The sequence below is a fragment of the Heliangelus exortis genome, chromosome 15, assembly GCF_036169615.1.
Source record: "Heliangelus exortis chromosome 15, bHelExo1.hap1, whole genome shotgun sequence".
Lineage (NCBI taxonomy): Eukaryota > Metazoa > Chordata > Aves > Apodiformes > Trochilidae > Heliangelus > Heliangelus exortis.
Window position 1 is genome coordinate 9,774,670 of NC_092436.1, and position 18,013 is coordinate 9,792,682.

The window sequence follows — 18,013 nt, forward strand, 5'->3', positions numbered from 1 at the left end:
GGCATGGATGCACCTAGAATATACTGCTTGGATGAATTACATGATCCTAACCTCAAGCTCTGAAAAGGCAAACTGGCAAAGACTGAAAGCAAAAGACCACTGTGAAAGAAAGGTTTTGTAACTTCTCAAACATTCAAAAATTGCTGGAATGTGCTCATACAGGACTCATGGTTTAGAGATCATTGCCAGAACAAACAAACACGACCACCCAAGTTGGACAACTCTGTGGCTCCATATAGAGCATGGTGTCACCAGCAGAGCAATGACACCCAGAACAGATTTTACATTTGCACAGCATCTGTGCAAAATATACATATATTATATATATGTATATTTGTGCGTGTGTGTATATATATGTATATATGTAATATATAATATACCATATACAAAGCCCTGAAGTTTCAGAAGAAATTTCTATTCCCCCTGACTCCCAAGAGGTTCAGGAAATCAAAGTGTTCACGTCCAAGACAACAGGCAGCAGCAGCTGCCTAGCACACAGCATTCCTTTTTACCAAAATGGTCCAAAGGACACAGAACAACAAGAATTGTAGCACTTACTGAACTGAAAAATGCAACCTGATGTTTTCTACAGTAGAAAACACTATCTGTAAAGTTATTTCAAGAACTATCCTGGAAAAACAGCAGCTTGTTTTTCATAGGCTGCATTAAAGCAAGAAAAGGCTGAAAGCAGAGCCCTGCTGCATGCAGCACATGTCACCTCTTCCAGTGACACAGGAAACCAAGTGTCTGAAGCTGCATCCTAAATCACACCAAAAATCCCTTCTCACTGTGGTTAAGAAAAGAGATATTCACACTCCAACCAAATGCTTCTCCCAGAGTTGGATTTACCTGCTATAAGAAATTTCCACACTTCTGCCCCTAGAGGGGGCACATTCACTTGCAAGATTACCCATCCTTTTGTAGTTGGAAACCTTTGAAGAGCAGCCAAGTCCTTGAGCTACAGAATATTTAGAAAAACTCTTTGACTCGACAGTTCTGCCCATAACATCCAACTGCTCCTTGTTAGAAACTAGGGGTGTTTTTTTTAGCTGGAGGTTTTTTCATGCTGACAGCAAGTTGCCTTAAACTTAGCTGTTTAATCAGCAATACTACTACAATAGACAATTCTAACTCAGGAATATACTTGGTCACACAGCCCACCGTGGCCACAAGCCTTGTGCTGGAAATTTTCTTCCTTTTAGGCTGTAGCCTCCCTTTTTTAAGGAAAATTTGTTTTTGGAGATGTTTGAAGAAAATATGTACAGGTAGCACCAAGGCTGTTATGCCTCAAGATTTATTGAAAACAACAAAAAGAATCCAGAAAAAAAAATACACTTACAGTGCTCCTTACAATCATTTATTAATCTCAGAGCAAACCAGCTTTTATCAAAACTGTATTGGATCCATACCTTTCATGATACTTTGTAATTTGCAGACTAATACCTCAAGCTCCTATACTTCAGTTTTGTTTTACAAGGTTAATTTCATTCTGTATGCCTGATCAACTTAGGAAATGTCACAGTACTCAGTCCTAGATCACAGTTCCTAGAAACAAGCAGATGTAGTTCACTGCTAAAAAAATAAAATCCAAATTTGAATGACATTTAAATTTAGCCAGAGCAGCTAAACTTGCAGCTTTGTGTGAAGCCCATGTGTGTTAAAAAAAGAACTCTTTCTTTAAGACAGCACATCAAAGAGTTAATTTTACATGCAATGAATGGGGTAAGGGTGCTGAGGAATTTCTTTAGCATTTGAAGCTGAACTAACATCAAGGTTAAAGCATATGCTATAAACAGTGGATTGCTTTATCACAATCAGATAAGCAATATTAAAAAAATCCTCTGAAACAGCAGCTAACTTGGAGGTCTGTTTTTAAAAACAGAAAGAGAGACAGTAGAAGAAACCTCTTGCCAATAAAAACCACACAGTCCCTTCCCAGGCTGAGAAATAGTTTATAACAACTTGTTAACATAACAACAGCTTCCCATAACCCCCACCAGTCAACCTACTTTTCCCCTCATACTGGTAGAAATGTCCCTAAGCCTATCAAGTCCTACTACCTAGCACTCACTGGCTTTCAAGACTGGATACATAGATTAAAGCACAGAGAGCAGGAGAAACCTGATGGCAGCATCACCTCCTTCCTGGCACACCACCCAGCCAGAGCTCTGGGGAAGAGACCAGGAGTTGGTCCTTAACTCCAAAGAGATGTGGAGCTTCTTCAGCCAGCTTGTTCCTGTTGGGCTTTATGAAGCTTTTGGTTGGTTAAGTCGAAGAGGATCAGGCTCTGTCACAAATGGCAACAACCTCAAAGGCAGAGCATGAAGTGGTGTCACACTGGTTGGAATTCAAAAGCAAAACACAATGGCTGAGTGTGTTAACCAAAGGCACTGTGAGTTGGCAGCTATTTTAAGAGATGCAGAAAACCATAAGGTAGAGAGAAAGTGGCTGAATTTTCTACAGTCTCCATGGCAAGGGCTACCTCACCATCCAGACAGCAGCTCCTCACCAAGGCATTCCCTGCAGCATCCTTTATGCAGCACAAAGCATGCAGGAAATTAAGCATCTGAACTACAAAACCTTTTGTAATGTTGCTGTTATAACGGAAACCCATGTTTCTGATCCTTCCTGCAAGACACATCAACTTGGGCCACACTACTTAGCCAGCAGGAAGGGGCACTAAAAGAATGTCAAGCTTTTATGAGAAATCACAGAGGAGGAAGAAAAAAAAATTATTTTTTTTACGTTTCCCTGTTACCTAGGCAACAAGGGTCCTCACCAGCTTGTTACAGCATAGGAAGGATGCAGCTTCCCATAAAGGGGAGAAGGAAAAAGCAAAGCAAACTGAGGTTTCACAGCTGAGGCAGGCAGCAGGGTGCTCAGAGCACTGCAGAGCCTTTCCCTGCCCTGCTTCCTCTTGCTTCCCCAGATCCTGCAGCTGGATGGATGTTGCATCAGGCAACCAGACAAGGTTCAGATGTCAAAAGCCTAGAAGGCGAGTCAGTGCTTTGACTTCTCACTGCTGAATTGTACCAAGAAGCCATAGAAAAGGGGCAGGTTTCAGGAGGAAAGCAGCAGAGAGGATAGCTGATGGACACATCAGTCTAGGTGGAGATGTTAAAAAAATACCTTAAAACAATAAGCTTAATTTGTTTTCTCCTCAAATTATCAGTACTGCACATATTTGACTACTCTTTGTGTGTTTAAATATTCCTCCTTTAATAAACTTGGACACAGAACCTCCTGGTAGCAACATGAGGAACTGCCTTTGAGGAAAGCCACTGACAGAACCAACCAACTAACTAGCCCACCCAAACTGTAATCTAACTTTCAATCATTCAGAATTAAGATGCCCTGGCATACACAAAGGGGTGATCTGAGGAACTAATTGATTAAATTATTATGAAAATTTCCCAGTAAAAGACTTATACTGTCTGCAAGCTCTAGAGTCACTCAGTATCAATGCTGCAACTCTGTTAAGGAGTTAACTTCATAACCTTGAATCAGATCAGATGATACAATACTAGAAGAGCATTAAATGGGATTATTTGGGTATTTCAGAAGTAATATAAGCTTGAAGACTGGGGAATTCTGGAAGGAACTGCAAAGTAGTGCTTCTTGTTGGTTGTTACCCAGGTAGGAGACAGCTTGAGAGTTTCAGGCAGAAAAATAAGCAGATGTGATCATCATCATCAAGCATATGGAATGGGAACATTCTGAAATAAATTGCCATGTAGTACAGAAAATTTGGTTGTATTGAGATTATTAGGACAGAGATTTTTGTCTGGATTATTAAGGGAAAACACTAAGATGGACTGGTTGAGATACTGCTTCCATCCCTAAACAGAACACAGTATGGATATACTTGTCCTTCTGCACATGAAATCAGCAATTTAAGAGATCTAAATGACATAAAAATAAAACTTTTGCATGCTACTGAAATTTGGCACATATGATCACACTTATCCAAAAACATAAAAAAGTTTTAATGCATTTTAATGGTATTTTGGCATTTTTTAAAAGCTGGTCTCTTCAGAAAAAGCAGCAAATTTCTTGCCTTCTGTTCATGATGGGTCTTCTCCTTTAAGATTTTGAGTGCTTCTCAGAAGGAATGCTCAGAAACACCCAAAACTAAAAAAACCGAGCAGATTTCCATCTCTTCTTCCCCTCCCCCAGACAGACTTACTGCAGGAAGAGAAATTATGACACAAAAGAAAATCTAGCATTGCAATGAGTCTAGCTAATTTAAGGAGCTTAAATGGCTGTGTATAACACATTTGCCCAAGGAACAGCTGGCTTTGTTGGTTTTTTCTTATTGAAAAGCTCCATTCCAAACCCAAGCTGAGCTTGGATTGCTGAATAAATTTGCAATAGTAGAGTTTTCACCTGTAAACTATTGGTTTGAATCCCATAAAGGTCACTAATGCCTAAAACTCATTACCAGCATCAGTCAACAAGCAAGTCACTTCTGGGTCCTACAGTGCAGCAGTTCCTAGAGAGCAATGACTGAGGCAGAAAAGCTGAACTATCTCTTCATCTTCATGAGTTGCTGATTCCAGATCATGGCTGGGATACACAGGATAAGAAAAAAAAAAAAAATGTACTGACGTCAACAGCATGCAAGAGTGCTGAAGGGTGACTTTGCTCAGTACAGGAGCAGGACTGAAACAAACAAGTGAAAACCCACAGTGCTCTGTTCAAACTCTCTTTCAGCCATCACAAACTGAGAGGAGTTAATAGAAAACAAGCTCTTTCACATTAAAGCCCATACAACAAGAGTATTAACTGGAATGATGCTGCACTTAACTGGAGCTCTCCTCTTTTCTGGAGGGCAACGCGTGGGAGTGCTCGTGCAAGCCTGTGCCTTGCACCATGGAGTACAGAGAACAATAAAGCAGCTACAATTATTATTGCTGAGGATGAAACACTTGATAATAAACCACAGATGTAAGGCCTCTCCCATGCTGCTTCCACCTCAGCTTCCATGGGCTATGCAAATTCAAACTGCCATAAAGCTACTGTAGTGCAAGTAGTAGCTTTTAGTACAAGTAGTAGCTTTTAGTACAAGTAGTAGCTTTTAGTACAAGTAGTAGCTTTTAGTACAAGTAGTAGCTTTTAGTACAAGTAGTAGCTTTTAGTACAAGTAGTAGCTTTTAGTACAAGTAGTAGCTTTTAGTACAAGTAGTAGCTTTTAGTACAAGTAGTAGCTTTTAGTACAAGTAGTAGCTTTTAGTACAAGTAGTACAAGTACAAAGTCTTTATAAAGGTAGAAACTTGTCTGCTAAGCCACAGCACAATTCCTTACACAGCACAGCTCTGCTCTCATCTTCAGCCTCCCTTTATAATAAACTTACTCCAGCTCCTTAAAGAATGGGGCTTGTAGATAATAAGTAGTAAGCATTTAATAATTATAACTTCAAGCTCACTGAAAAACAGCTCTTCCATTACAGGAACATTATCTGGTCTGGCTCAGTTCCACAAAGAACAACTCCCAGAGCCAGCAGGAGATCCCAGTGCTTCAGGAGCTGCTTGGTGAGTGGGGACCAGTTCACTCCAGCTCACAGCAACTGGCACAAGACAGACTGGAACTGTGCTTAGTGCATGACAACAAGGGAAAGAAGGAGGGAATCAAGAAATTCTGCTACTGCCTTTGTTATCCTCCCACCCCATTCTCTGGCAGGAGAACCAGCTTGTAGCTGGTTTACTGAATCAGCTATTGCACTGCTCATGCTCATCTCCTCACTTGGATGCTCTTCAGAAAACCCAGCTCACCCAGGCTCCAAGATTGCTGATAAAGTAATGTACATTCAGCTGTTTAAAAAGGCTCTGCAAAACAATACCCTGAGACACACCTGCTTGCAGCAGAGGGTTGGACTACACAGACTCTTAAGGTCCCCTGCAACCAGAATGATCCTTGATGTAATAACACTTTAAGAAGCAAATCTCAGTGCATCTAGCCAAAGACTTCCTCCATGCATATCTAAGCCACTCTGCTTCAAACTAATCACACCTCACTCCAGTGTGGGGCAGGTTTGTGAACCAAGCTGGCAATCTAATGAGTAAATCATTCTTAAAGCCAGTTTTGCAACTCACCCCTGCATGCTGGGCCCAGGAGAGGAAAACCCAAACCACCCTCAGCAAATCCTGAGGGCAGCAGCACTGCAGAGCACAGCAAACACTCCCCAAATGGCATCACCTGGGCTCTCACCTGCCAAAGAAACTGAGACCCACCTGAACAGCAAAGTGAGACAAGGGGTTTGAGCAGCTCCCGAAATCTGCTGGCTGAGGGATGTGCCATCATTACCCTGTCTTGTCCAGGTGTTGTAACTGAAAGCCACTCAGCCTCCATGACACTGCTACCTCTGTGTTTCAGAAACCTTTTGTTTAGGGTTGGATTTTGGGGAACAGGAGGAGAGATGGAGCCTGGAGTGTTTGTTTTGGGAAAATGCTGCAGATATGCAAAGTGTATCACAGGGCATGCTGATCTGCTGCTCCCTTTATCACAGCAGAACACCAGCATCAGTTTATTCATTAGCACTATTAACTAGGCTAAAGGTGAAAGATAATTAAGATTAACATAGTCTTCTGAAAGATGGAAATTTCTGCACTAGATAAACAAGCCAATTTTCTTCATACTTTAGCTGCAGGTAGTAGGTGTGCATCCCTTATTGACCCCACTGCGGGAGAGCAGGGCAGGGAGAGGAGAGGGAGTAGCTGCCATGGGAAGAGGGATGGGTGGGTGCAGAGAATGATTTGGGAAGAACACTTACATGGGAAAGAGAGGCTCAGGGCCATTAACCAACTCCCCCAAAATTCCTCTTAAAAATCCTCAACCATGGCCAACAGCAGCAGTGGCAATCCTGTAAGAACTGAGATCTGCAGCTCCTCTGCCAGAGAAGGGGTGGAGGCAGCGAAGAAGGGACCTACACCAGAAAGCTCAAAATTTGACAGTAGTGTAGCTTACCAAACAGAGCTACATCTTCCTTAATACAGTTTTAAAAGAGCACAAACACCTACAAATCTATGTAGTTAATCACCTTTCCATCTGCTCTGGCTGTGGCACACAACTAAGATGCCCATAAGGTTGGTTCACTGCTGTATTCCAGAGCATGGACTTGCCAGTTCCTAGGGCAGGACTGGCAATGAACTAAACAGTGCAAGAAGATGGTGAATTTTAATCACAACCATGGGTTCCGAGCTGGTTAACCAGTCACCCAGTTATGAGATCCTTTATAGCAATCTTTCCCATCTCCTTCCTTGCAGGCTTTTGCCATGATGCTCTATAACAGACCAACTCAGTGAGTTTTTCTTTATCCAAGTCAGGTTTGATAGAGGAAATCAGTTATGTATTAATGCTCAGTAGTTGTCAAGTTAGTAATACCATATGTCCTGCCACTTCTGTAGCACTCTAAAACTTGGATCTAATATTGTAAGAAGGTAACAGCTTCCAAGAAACATTACATCAAGGTTCAAAGATTACAAGTCTTTTTAGTAAGGAAGTATTCATGTACTATTCTGCTTTGCATGTCATTAAAATAGATGCCTGTCTAGACAGGCTTCTTAAATAAAAATAATAATGAAAAAATCTAGTTAGTAAAAGAGATTCTCTGTATACCCTCCCCAATTACATTTGCTGTTCTCCATTATCCATCTTGTTAAAGGGGGTGAGAGAAGGACTTGGAGAAAAAAGAAAATACAGTTTTACAATTATTTGTGGGCACTGTTTTTGGTGTGCAGAGAAAAAAGTCTTTGCCCATTACAGTAGGCCTTTTAGCATAATAACTTTTCTAATATGACAAGCTACTTTGCTATTTCCAGTTACTTCTGGAAGACAAGGTAAATGTTATGCTATTTGTGTTTTATTGTAAGAGGATTCTCCTTTACCTAGGATTACCAGGGCACTAGTGATCCAACACCACAGGCCACTACATCCTCTGACAAATAAGCCAGAGCCTGTTGTGCTCCTTTCCAAATAACACAAAAGGCAAAGATAACTTCACCTTTGAGACACTCAGCTCATTAAGTACAATCCGCTTGTCCTTAACTTCTTGTTCTACCTTGGGATGACTCTTGTAGCCACCTCAAAAAATCCCATGCTTCTCAGGTGGAGAAAGCACAGGCTGACCATGCTAAATTGTCCTGGTCTGTTCAACCTAGGAGGTTCAAATAGCAACCAGGGACTGCAGCAACTCAAGCTGCTCCATCTCCATTGCATGACCAGTGCCAGTGCACTCAGCCTCTCAACAGCCTTAAAGCTCCAGCTAACAGAGCAGAGACAACCCCTTCAACCAAACAAAAGCAAATATTGGCTTTTATGGAGCTTGGAGAAGTCTCACATCACTTTGCAAGGAGAAAAGGATGCAGAAAACTAATCCCAGGCAAGAACTCTTCCTCTGACCTACCTGTATGCAACAGGGGACAGAAAAAACAGAATAACCTAGACAAAAGTTTGCCCCGTACCATTTTTCTCTTCTTGCTTTCAAATGTGCTTGTATCCCTGTGCTGACATGAATGACTTCTATGCTCATTGACAGGTCTTTGAATCTGCATGCTTAGTCTCCAAGGATAATCAGCAAAAATGTTAAAGGATCCAGAGAGGTCAAGCAAACTGACAATCCCACATTAGTACCTACAGCCCAAAATAAAACTACAGCACAAGGCTATTTAAAAGGTGTGGGTGGAGTGGATTAAAGGTTATAGGAAACAACAGAAGGCTGCAGCATTGCTTTATTCTATGGAAAGTGCTCTGCATCTCCAGGATTCTATTCCTTCAGAATTACCATATTTATAATAAAAAAGAAAAAAAAAAAAAAGATTGAATGTTAGAGCTGCATCATGCCCTAAATGCACACCTACCAGAGGCTTTGGGGATCAGCACAGACACACTGAAAATTCAAGGTTTTGCTGTAGCTCTGACCTTCTACAAAAGACTTGCTTGATCACAACAAAACAAAAAGGCAGCTATGAGATTTAGTTATTTCTGTATAATAACTAATAGTCAAAGCATGAATTAAAATACACAGTTTGTCTTCTGTGTTTTAAAACACAGTTTGTGTTTTGGGGGGGGGGGGCGGGGTTGTTTTGTATTTTTCAAGTTCTATTTGCAAAAAAGCTACACAAAAAAAAAAAACAAAACAAAACCCAACATTATTAGTGCTTGATCCCTGCCAGGCTCTGTATTACGCTCACAAGTTTATCAGCAAAAAAGCAGAGCCTGTTCCACTTCTCAGTGATAACTGTCAGTAAAACACAACTACCAGCTCCAGGTCTGAACAAACTCAGCCTCTTTCAAGTTATGATTTTTAAGTCCCTTCCACAGTAGCCTTTTGCTTTAAAGCAGCACAAGGTGCATTTCACGTTGTGAACACGTGTGGGTTCATCATCAACATCCCCAGTGTGGGTACTGGCCCAACCATGTAAAGTGATTAAGAGATTCCACATAATGAATTTTGTAGAGGATGAAAAACAAAATTAAAACAGAAAGAGGTGCACATTAGATTAAGAGCACCTCCAGTAGTGATATGTTAAACCAAGTCCAACTCTTCTCTTTAATTGCCTGACTAAACAACTATTGTTAATTTCCCCTCATTCTCTGCTCACAAATCTTGGTGCTCAGCTTTTCACCACACACTATGCACAGCAGTTGCAATGCAGAGAGGACATGAATATTGGCCAAACTTTAGCTTAGCTGTGATTTGCTTCCTTGAGAACAGGAAAAACACCAACACTGTGGAGCACCACATGGCAGGGACTGCAGACACCTCCTTCTCACGTGGCATTCACCGTGCCGTGACACCAAAGGAAGTCACTGGCATTTCTCTAAATTCCAGAAAGGGGATCTCTCCAACAGCCCACTTTTACAACAAGAATTTCTCTAATTAAAAACACCATACAAAACATGGGTTTTAATTCAGCCACAAACTGCATGGTGATGGCCTAGTGATGGATGATACTCCAAGCATCTCTGTCTCACTTCTAACCACATCCCAGTGGAACACAGCCCTCTGAGGATGCAGGGGCTACACCCCAGCACTCTTCAGAAACCAGGGGATGGAAATGAATAACCCATTTAATGGTGCTGTTAAGAATCTGTTTTGTGGCTGATGAGGGCTTCTCTGCAGTGTGCTGCATTTTAAAACCATTGCTGGCTTACATCCTTCTCTTTCTAAAACGAGTGCAAGTCACTGGTCCAAAAGCCCCTTCATAAATGATCCCCTCCCACCACTTCTGAGGCTGTGAGGCTGTGGATGCAGGGATGTTTTTCAGAGCAGCAAAACCACCCCAGCAGCTGCCCAGCTCCCACTCTTTCCTGCTGTTACAATACCCACTGAATCACCCTGCTATAGGTGCTTGGAGCTGTCTTAGAAACTGGATGGGGGAACTGAGGAAGGTCAAACCTAACATTGTGGTAATGGACATTTAACACCCAAAGATGTACACTGACCCTGCTCAGCATCCTGAGGCCCCAGAGATGTGCAGGGGGAACAAGGAGGTTGTGTAAAGGGAACCAGGCAACAGGTCCACAGCTCCAGTCATAATGGCAAGCCAACTCTACCACAATTCTCTCAAAATAAGAATACACATTGGGCTTTCTTCTATGCTGCCTCCCATACCTGAAATAAATGCCCAGACACCCCACCAAAGTCATTAGTTCTCAGTATTTCCCCTTTTAGGACACACTCTCTCCTCCAAAGTGTCAACAGCTCGAAAGAAGGGGACTTGGCAAACCAGCAGCCCCATCCTGCTGTACAGGATTGCCCTCCTGCCCCTTGCATCCCTTCTCTAACTTAACAAAAAAACCAAAAACAAAAAAACAAAACAAACAAACAAAAAAAAAAACAAACCACCAAAAAAACCCCCCAAAGAACTACAGCAATGGAAGCAGCCAGAAACATCTAGTTTTGCTACATAGAAAAGCAACCTTTTATGCCACTTCACATAAAAACAAGGGTTTCTCTTTCTTGGTTTATTTTGTGCTTTATAGGCACCTTCACAGTAACACTGCTTCCATGGATCTTTTCAGAGTAAAAACTGGAGCAAAGATGGGAGAAAACACCACTGAAGAGCAAAACCAACTATTTGTGAGACTCCAGGTCAATGCAGGACGGTGTTGGTCACATTAACTCCCTGCCCCTCTCTCCTAAATGGCTTTCAAAAGGGATATGGGGACAGTACTCAAGAGCCTAAGCTCCACTTTAGCACAAAAATAAAATCAAAAGGTTTCTCTAAAGCTTTCAATTCCCACTTCTGAAGTAGTTACTATGAAAGAAGGTGGTTCTACTGCACTAGAGTTTGTAAATTAATGCTGCAAACTTGGTGGTTTTCAGTGTGAAGGTAAAGAAACAGATTGCTTTAAGCATCCAGGAACTGAAATAATGTGCTGTACTTGCAGCTGGGAAAAGCTGTTTTCTCACTCATGTATAAATTGAGTATCTCCTCCTTGAAGTCCCAGTTTAAAGGAAAAATGCAGCTAAAGCTGCCAACCATACAGTCACATGATGAGGCCTTATGGACTTGACAGCACTGTTAAGCCAAATGACAACAGAAAGCAGTAAAAGAGAATGTGAAACCAGGCATTAGGAAAGATTTAAATGCCTTGCCATTTGCATCTACATTTTCAGTCCTCAATTCCTTTTCCAAAATACATGGAAAGATTAAGTAGAGATTAAGTAATCGGTGTAACAACTGACTTCTGCCTTTTTAAATTTCACAGGGATCAAAAAGAAAAATCAAACAATTCATTTTACTAAACAACTTGCTAGACCCAAGTATCTGGCCAGTCTTCAAGTGGGACAAGTACAGAGCAAAGGGACCTTTCTTTATTTCAGTGTAGCATTCACTGCATGTGTGGCTGTCCTTCCCTAGCACTGATGCTTCCCTGGAAAAAGGCATATCCAGGAGCAATAAGGCATCTTAAACTAGGTGTGTTGGCTCAATGATGGACAGAGAAAATGCTGAGAAGAACTGGGAAGACATGGTAGAGGAAGAAAAGCTGCCACCCTGACAGCCACCTCCCTGCAGCCCCCAGCAAGTTAGTTCAGCAGGCACAGAGCCTGGAGGCCATGGGTTGAACATCTAGAACTTCATTTAGATTAAGTCTTCTAATGAAAAACCTGTAGCTGTGCCTGAGCAGAACTGGAACAGCCAGAACATTGAGATTTCTCATCAGCAGGAGGCACTTTGAGAACAGGGATGGCAGAAGAAGTATACACAAAGATGCTCCACAAAAAAAGAGATGAATTGGTTTCCTCCACTGCTTTGCAGGAGCCCATCCAGCAGCTGGATGGAAGTGTTTCTTTTCACACTTGTCACATCTTTGTGCCATGTCCCTGATTCAGAGTAATGCAATGATCAGACTACATTAACTTAAGTGGCCAAAACTCGAGACACCACCAAAACTGGGACCACAGCTTTCATTTCTTCAGGCAACTCTTTTCCAGTACCTCTACCAGTGCTGTGCTCACCTAGAGGCAGGAAGAACTTAAAACACTCTGGGTGCAGTCTGGCATGAGCCAGACTCAATGTATTCACTGATCATTTTAGCAAAGATAAACCTAGGGAGGGAACATGGCATCAGCAACTTTTACAAGTAGACACTGAGCTATATAACAAAAACCAGAATACAAACTTCTAATGCACACTCGTGTCCTCAGTGCTGGCAGCTGCCAGCCTTGCAAGATAAGGAATTATTGGTTTTTAATCCCTTCCCTTTGGTATCTTTCTAACTGAAGTAAAAACAAACAAACAAACAAACAAACAAAACCCAGAAAAACCTACCCTCAAACTAAGAACTGTTTTCTGCTGAGATGTTAGTATGAAAAAAACAAAACAAACCCCCAAAAACCTAGTAGCCTCAGATGTAAACATTGAGATTCACTGCAGAAAGATTTGAGTTTCCGTTACTTTTACAGCCTGAATGCTAAACCCAGTTCTGCTGATAATATTGACAGATACGCTTTGATAGACTTCCCAAAGCTTTTACAACTGCTGAAATCTAAAATTAGACAGCCACAGCCACCAAAATACCATTCACTATCGTTTCAGAGATATTAGGAAAACCTGACAGTGCCTTCTGCATCCACGTAGCAAAACACTTTGTTCAACAACATTTCACGTGTAGGCAATGTAATACATTACAGAAAATGTGTCCTGTCAATGACAATTAAATGTCTGTAAACAAATGAGCTACTGAGAAAGCAATTCTACAGAAATGGATGCAGCAGATTGAAGGTAAAGGTGGCTGAAAAAACACACTGATCTTGTAGCTTAACAGGCAGCAGTTTACAGAAACAGATTCAATTTAAACACCAAAGATGCCACGGTCAAATTTACTGGATGGGTTCATCAATACAACAGTTCAGTCCAATACAGCCATTAAAGAAAAAGCCCTGCAAAAAATTAAGAGTTTCACTTCTGGTCCTATTTATTTTAAGGGAGACATACATTAAATGGTCAGTGTTAAGCATCTACTATATAATCCTGTTGCAGTTGTTTCCAGATTATTGTACAAACTTCAAGACTAACTCCTGAGAGCCTGTTGACCATTCACTGCTCCAGTTCCCATCAACATCTGGCAGCTCTCTTTTAGCAATTACTGTTTTGGGAACCTGAAAAAATCAGGGAATGGTATGGATACAGAGGAACCCTAGCAGAAAGCTCATTTATGGTAGCATCCCATCACTGGCATTCACATGCAGCACTTCTTGGACATGAATAAAGACCAGGCCTGTGACATGAGGAGCCTTAACATTAACAAATGAGCAGGCTTTGGCACATATTCCCATTTAACAGGTAAAAACACTGCAGCAGATACATTTTCTAAAAGGTGACGCACAAAGTCCACAACAGAATAAAATTAACGTTTGAATTAGAGACCATGCTTCAACTTGACTTATTTTTTCCAAGTCTGACTTCATTCCTGAAGGATATAAAGAAACCCTCCTCTGATATAGGATCTGGCTTTAATACAAATGTATTTATATGCCTGTTATACATAAGGCCTTTTATTAAATTAAGCAGCACACTCACTCAAGGTTATACAGCCTTAAAAGAACTGCTGGTACTTGGGTGCTAAGTCTCTTCAGGACAGAGGATTGTCTGGTTCCTTTTCAATGAAAGCATTGAATGCTATTTTTATCCTTAGTTTTCTACAAAAATAAGCTACCATGATCACTCCTCCCTTCCCTTATTCCAGGTCATACCAACCTCAACGGTTGCACAGTGGTTTTGCTGTGCAAAGGGTCTGTACCCTCTACACTCTCCTTATAAGCAAGGATGAGGCTGGATGGGGTGACCAACTTACACTGATAGCATTTACTGCTCAGCTTTCCCATCATTATTGTATTCCTCAGCCTTGCAAGGACAAAAATAATGGAATGTTCTCAGGGTTTGCCTCTACTGTCCATCCAGTCTCAAACACTGGGGACAACTGCTGAAGGTAAATCCTGTACTTACACCAGCAGGATCTTGCTGGGTAAACTTTTCATAAAGCTCCTGCAGAAAAGAAGTTAAAGGAAGGCAAAACCTGTTAGCCCAAGACTTCCCCATACATGAAAATAATCTCAGTAAGGAAGAAAGCCTGGTAATACCATCCACAGAAGGAAGTGAATAAAACACCATCCTACTAAAGATAACATATGAACAGTTTATCAGTGCTAGACAGCAGTAAAGCACACTGATGGCCACCATCAAAAACCCATCTGCCTGCCCAGTGCTCCTGAGGACAGGCAGGGATTCGTTTCCAAAAAAGCATCAATCATTTTTCTGATTTACTTTGAGACTAAGAAGAGAAGGAGAAATATCAGCTGCAGAAAGAAGCAGAAATCTTCCAACACTCCCAGTGATTTACCTAAGCAGTATAAAAACCTCCTCTGGACTTCTTGCACAATGAATGCAATCAAAGCTAAAAGCAACACTGACATCTTGCCAAATGCTCTGTGCTGTCCTGCTTACCTCAAATCAGGCCCTTCCATCAGCTTTAGCTACTGCCCTATCTTACACTCCTAAGGTCCTGAGCAACAGCATGAAATCCTTCATTTACAAACAAAAATGGAGCTTTCAGCCTAGCAGAGTTTAACTTTCTTAAGCACAAGTAATAAGCACTCACCCAGTGCTGGGTAAGTAGAAGTGATGTAACACGTCCTTCCAGACAGCAATGGGCTCCTAAACCTCAAAGCACACAGAAGGGAGGCAGGGCTGCAGGGCAGAGCCATAAATCTGCTCTTTAGTGCCAGGAGCCATCAGTCCCAAAGGCAGCAAATATCACACAAAGTTTTGCTGGATATCGAAATTTGTGTTTGGACTGGGGTGGGGTAAAAAGTGGAGGTGAAGCATGTTTTCCTCCACACCACTGCTGTTGGCTCTGGCTTTTTGTTTTGTTTTGGTTTTTGGGGGTTTTTTGTGAGGTTTTTTTCCTTAAATATTTCACCCAAAGGGGAAGAAAATGCTCTATTCACAGGAAGAAGATTTCAGTAAATTCACCTACTTTTCCTAGCATTTAAGTTAAATACTCACATCTCCACTTTTATGATCTCAAGTGTTACACACAGTAAATGTGACAGTTCTGCTTGCACACAAAGAGCCAGCACTGGGACAGCTGATGGCAAAAGCTCACTGTGAGCTACAGGAGCTGTATTTTAAGGTACAGAAGAAGCTGACTGCTCCTGAGCAAAGCCACTGGGCTTAACAGAGGCCTTTTTATAGTTCAAATAGTATTAAAGGAGTTAAATCCAATACACTGGTAACTATGCTACAGTGGATTAAGTGTCCATCCCCAAATTTAAAAAGTCCACCTAAACCCAGACAGATTCCAATTAACAGGAACTACTTTCACAAAATGTTCAGCCCAATGTATTTGGTGCAGACCCTAATAAAATGCTACACACTCCAGCATCTCCTTTTTGGTAGTTGAGAAGTATGTAAAAGTGTACATTAAATTTTAATGGACTAATTAATAAAATACAGGATGTGCTACTTTAAGACATCAGGGGAAAAAAAAAGTATAAATTGGCAATAATGTTATTTCTATTTTTAAATGCATCCTACAGAGGCACCCAAGATAGATAAGTGCTAAGCCCATCCCACAGCTTATTTATTTATTTAATACTTCTTACATGCTATTTTTAACCACAGAAGACAGCAAAAGACATCCATTAGAAAAATTATATTGGTTAGAGGTTTCTTCACACCAGGTAGACAAGTGAGATATCTGGCTGCAAGCATTTTTAGAAGAGCTGGGATTTTTTTTTCCCCTCACTTTCCCATAGGTTTCTGGAATAAAAAAGCAATTTTATTTTTGCACCATCAGCTAGGCCAGAATTTGTATCTGCAAACCTATGTCAGTCCTCAGCTCCTTCTTCCCACTCCTCCACTTCTCACAGGGTTTAATTTTGTAAGTAATACATGGCTTGAACACTTACACAACACACTTACCACACAGGGACAGTAACATAGAAATATATGAGTTTGGGTTTTTTTAAGCCTTGGTTGTGCACACAGAAAATAAATTAGAGGAAATGCCATAGTCTCATAGTATTGCATCATGTTGCAGAAGACCTATTCCTTCAGGAGAGGAAAAAGATTAGAAAAATTACATTTTTTTCAAGAAAATTAAAGACATTTATCTTAGTTGATGTTAGCAAGGCAGTTTTACTTTGGAATCAAGATTGTCTGGTAAGCTAAGAAATCAAAGGAAGAATATTCCATCCTTGCCTGACGACCCCCCAACACAAACAAGTTTTCACATATAAAAATGCCACAGCTACATTATCGAATTATTTACTTAGGAAAAAAAAATTGCTTGATTTCTACATGTCACCTTCCTGACTATTTGCTTTCCCTGGGGAAATCGAGGGTTTTCATGCACAGCTTGAGCAGCAAATTTTCCCTTTTCCTCCCACTGGAAGAAACAAAACCCAACTCCAAGGAGGCAATCCAGCTCTCCTTAGCAGTCTCCATCAGGGTTTCTGATGGACCAGAAGACAAAATTACATGTGGGCATTTAGGTTTTATTTTGGGGGGCTCTGCAAGCATGTTAAATCTCCTCCTAAATTTGTCAAAGTCTGTGTGTTTGCTGCCTGGCCAGGTAAACAGCTACAGACAATAAAAAAGGTACAAAAGATGAATTTGAGAGGTGACCCAGGTTCCCTGCCATGCTCCAGGTTCCCATGCAGGGCAGGGTGGGAGGACAGAGCACTCCAGTGGTAAATGTAAAAAGTCATTTAAGTAGCCAAGCACAGCACTGGGGAGTTAATGCATAAGCAGCAGCCCCAGTTCATAACTGATATTTTCCCTTCTTTTTACAAAAACTCACTTTCTGCAGAATTTAAACAGAAACATGGAGGTTTTTTGTGCCACTCAGAACAAGGGTAGTTTGTTTGCTCTACCTGCTTGGAGATAAGCTTGGTTTGCTGATAACAGACATTACTGAGTCCATAAATGGAAGGCTTTTATTCATAATCTATTCACACAACACTAACAATGCTTGATGACTAAGGAATACTTCAATTTCTAAAAGAAGTAGATTTCTCTGTAGGGGAAAGGTCACATTGCAAAGAATTCTATGCAAGCAGCTGATGCACAAGACAAGTGTCACCAGTGGAAAGCTGGATAAAAATCAAGTAATGCAATTTTGTGGGTACAAAAAAAAATCACTACTAAGCTAGAGATAGACTGGTAAAGTATTCCAAATATTCTCTGCATTTGGAATCTGGCCTCAGGCCAGGGCTGACTTGAGCAATGGAGCTTCTGATCGTCCCGACTTATTTCTGAAATATTCTGAATATACTCAACATGGGCCTTAGAAAGCAGACTACAGTCTGCCAGTAGTAGGCAGGACCCCAAACTGCCCACAGAAAAGCCAAATTTAGGAGCCTACATAGTTCTTCCCCCTTAAGTATTACATTCAATGATGTTAAATGGGCTAATTTCCAGGGCAGAGCTTCCATGCTACATTCCTCAGTGCCCAAAAAGAAATGTGTTATCTACCTCATTTCAGTTTCTATTCCAGAAACTG

The 18,013-nt window shown here is 41.2% G+C and overlaps 1 protein-coding gene across 1 annotated transcript in view; it reads right to left on the minus strand.

Annotated features, from left to right (window-relative positions):
- The window catches only part of UBTD2 (ubiquitin domain containing 2), a 55,063-nt gene that overhangs the window by 7,002 nt on the left and 30,048 nt on the right, over window positions 1–18,013 (minus strand). The gene's annotated exons all lie outside the window — the stretch shown is intronic.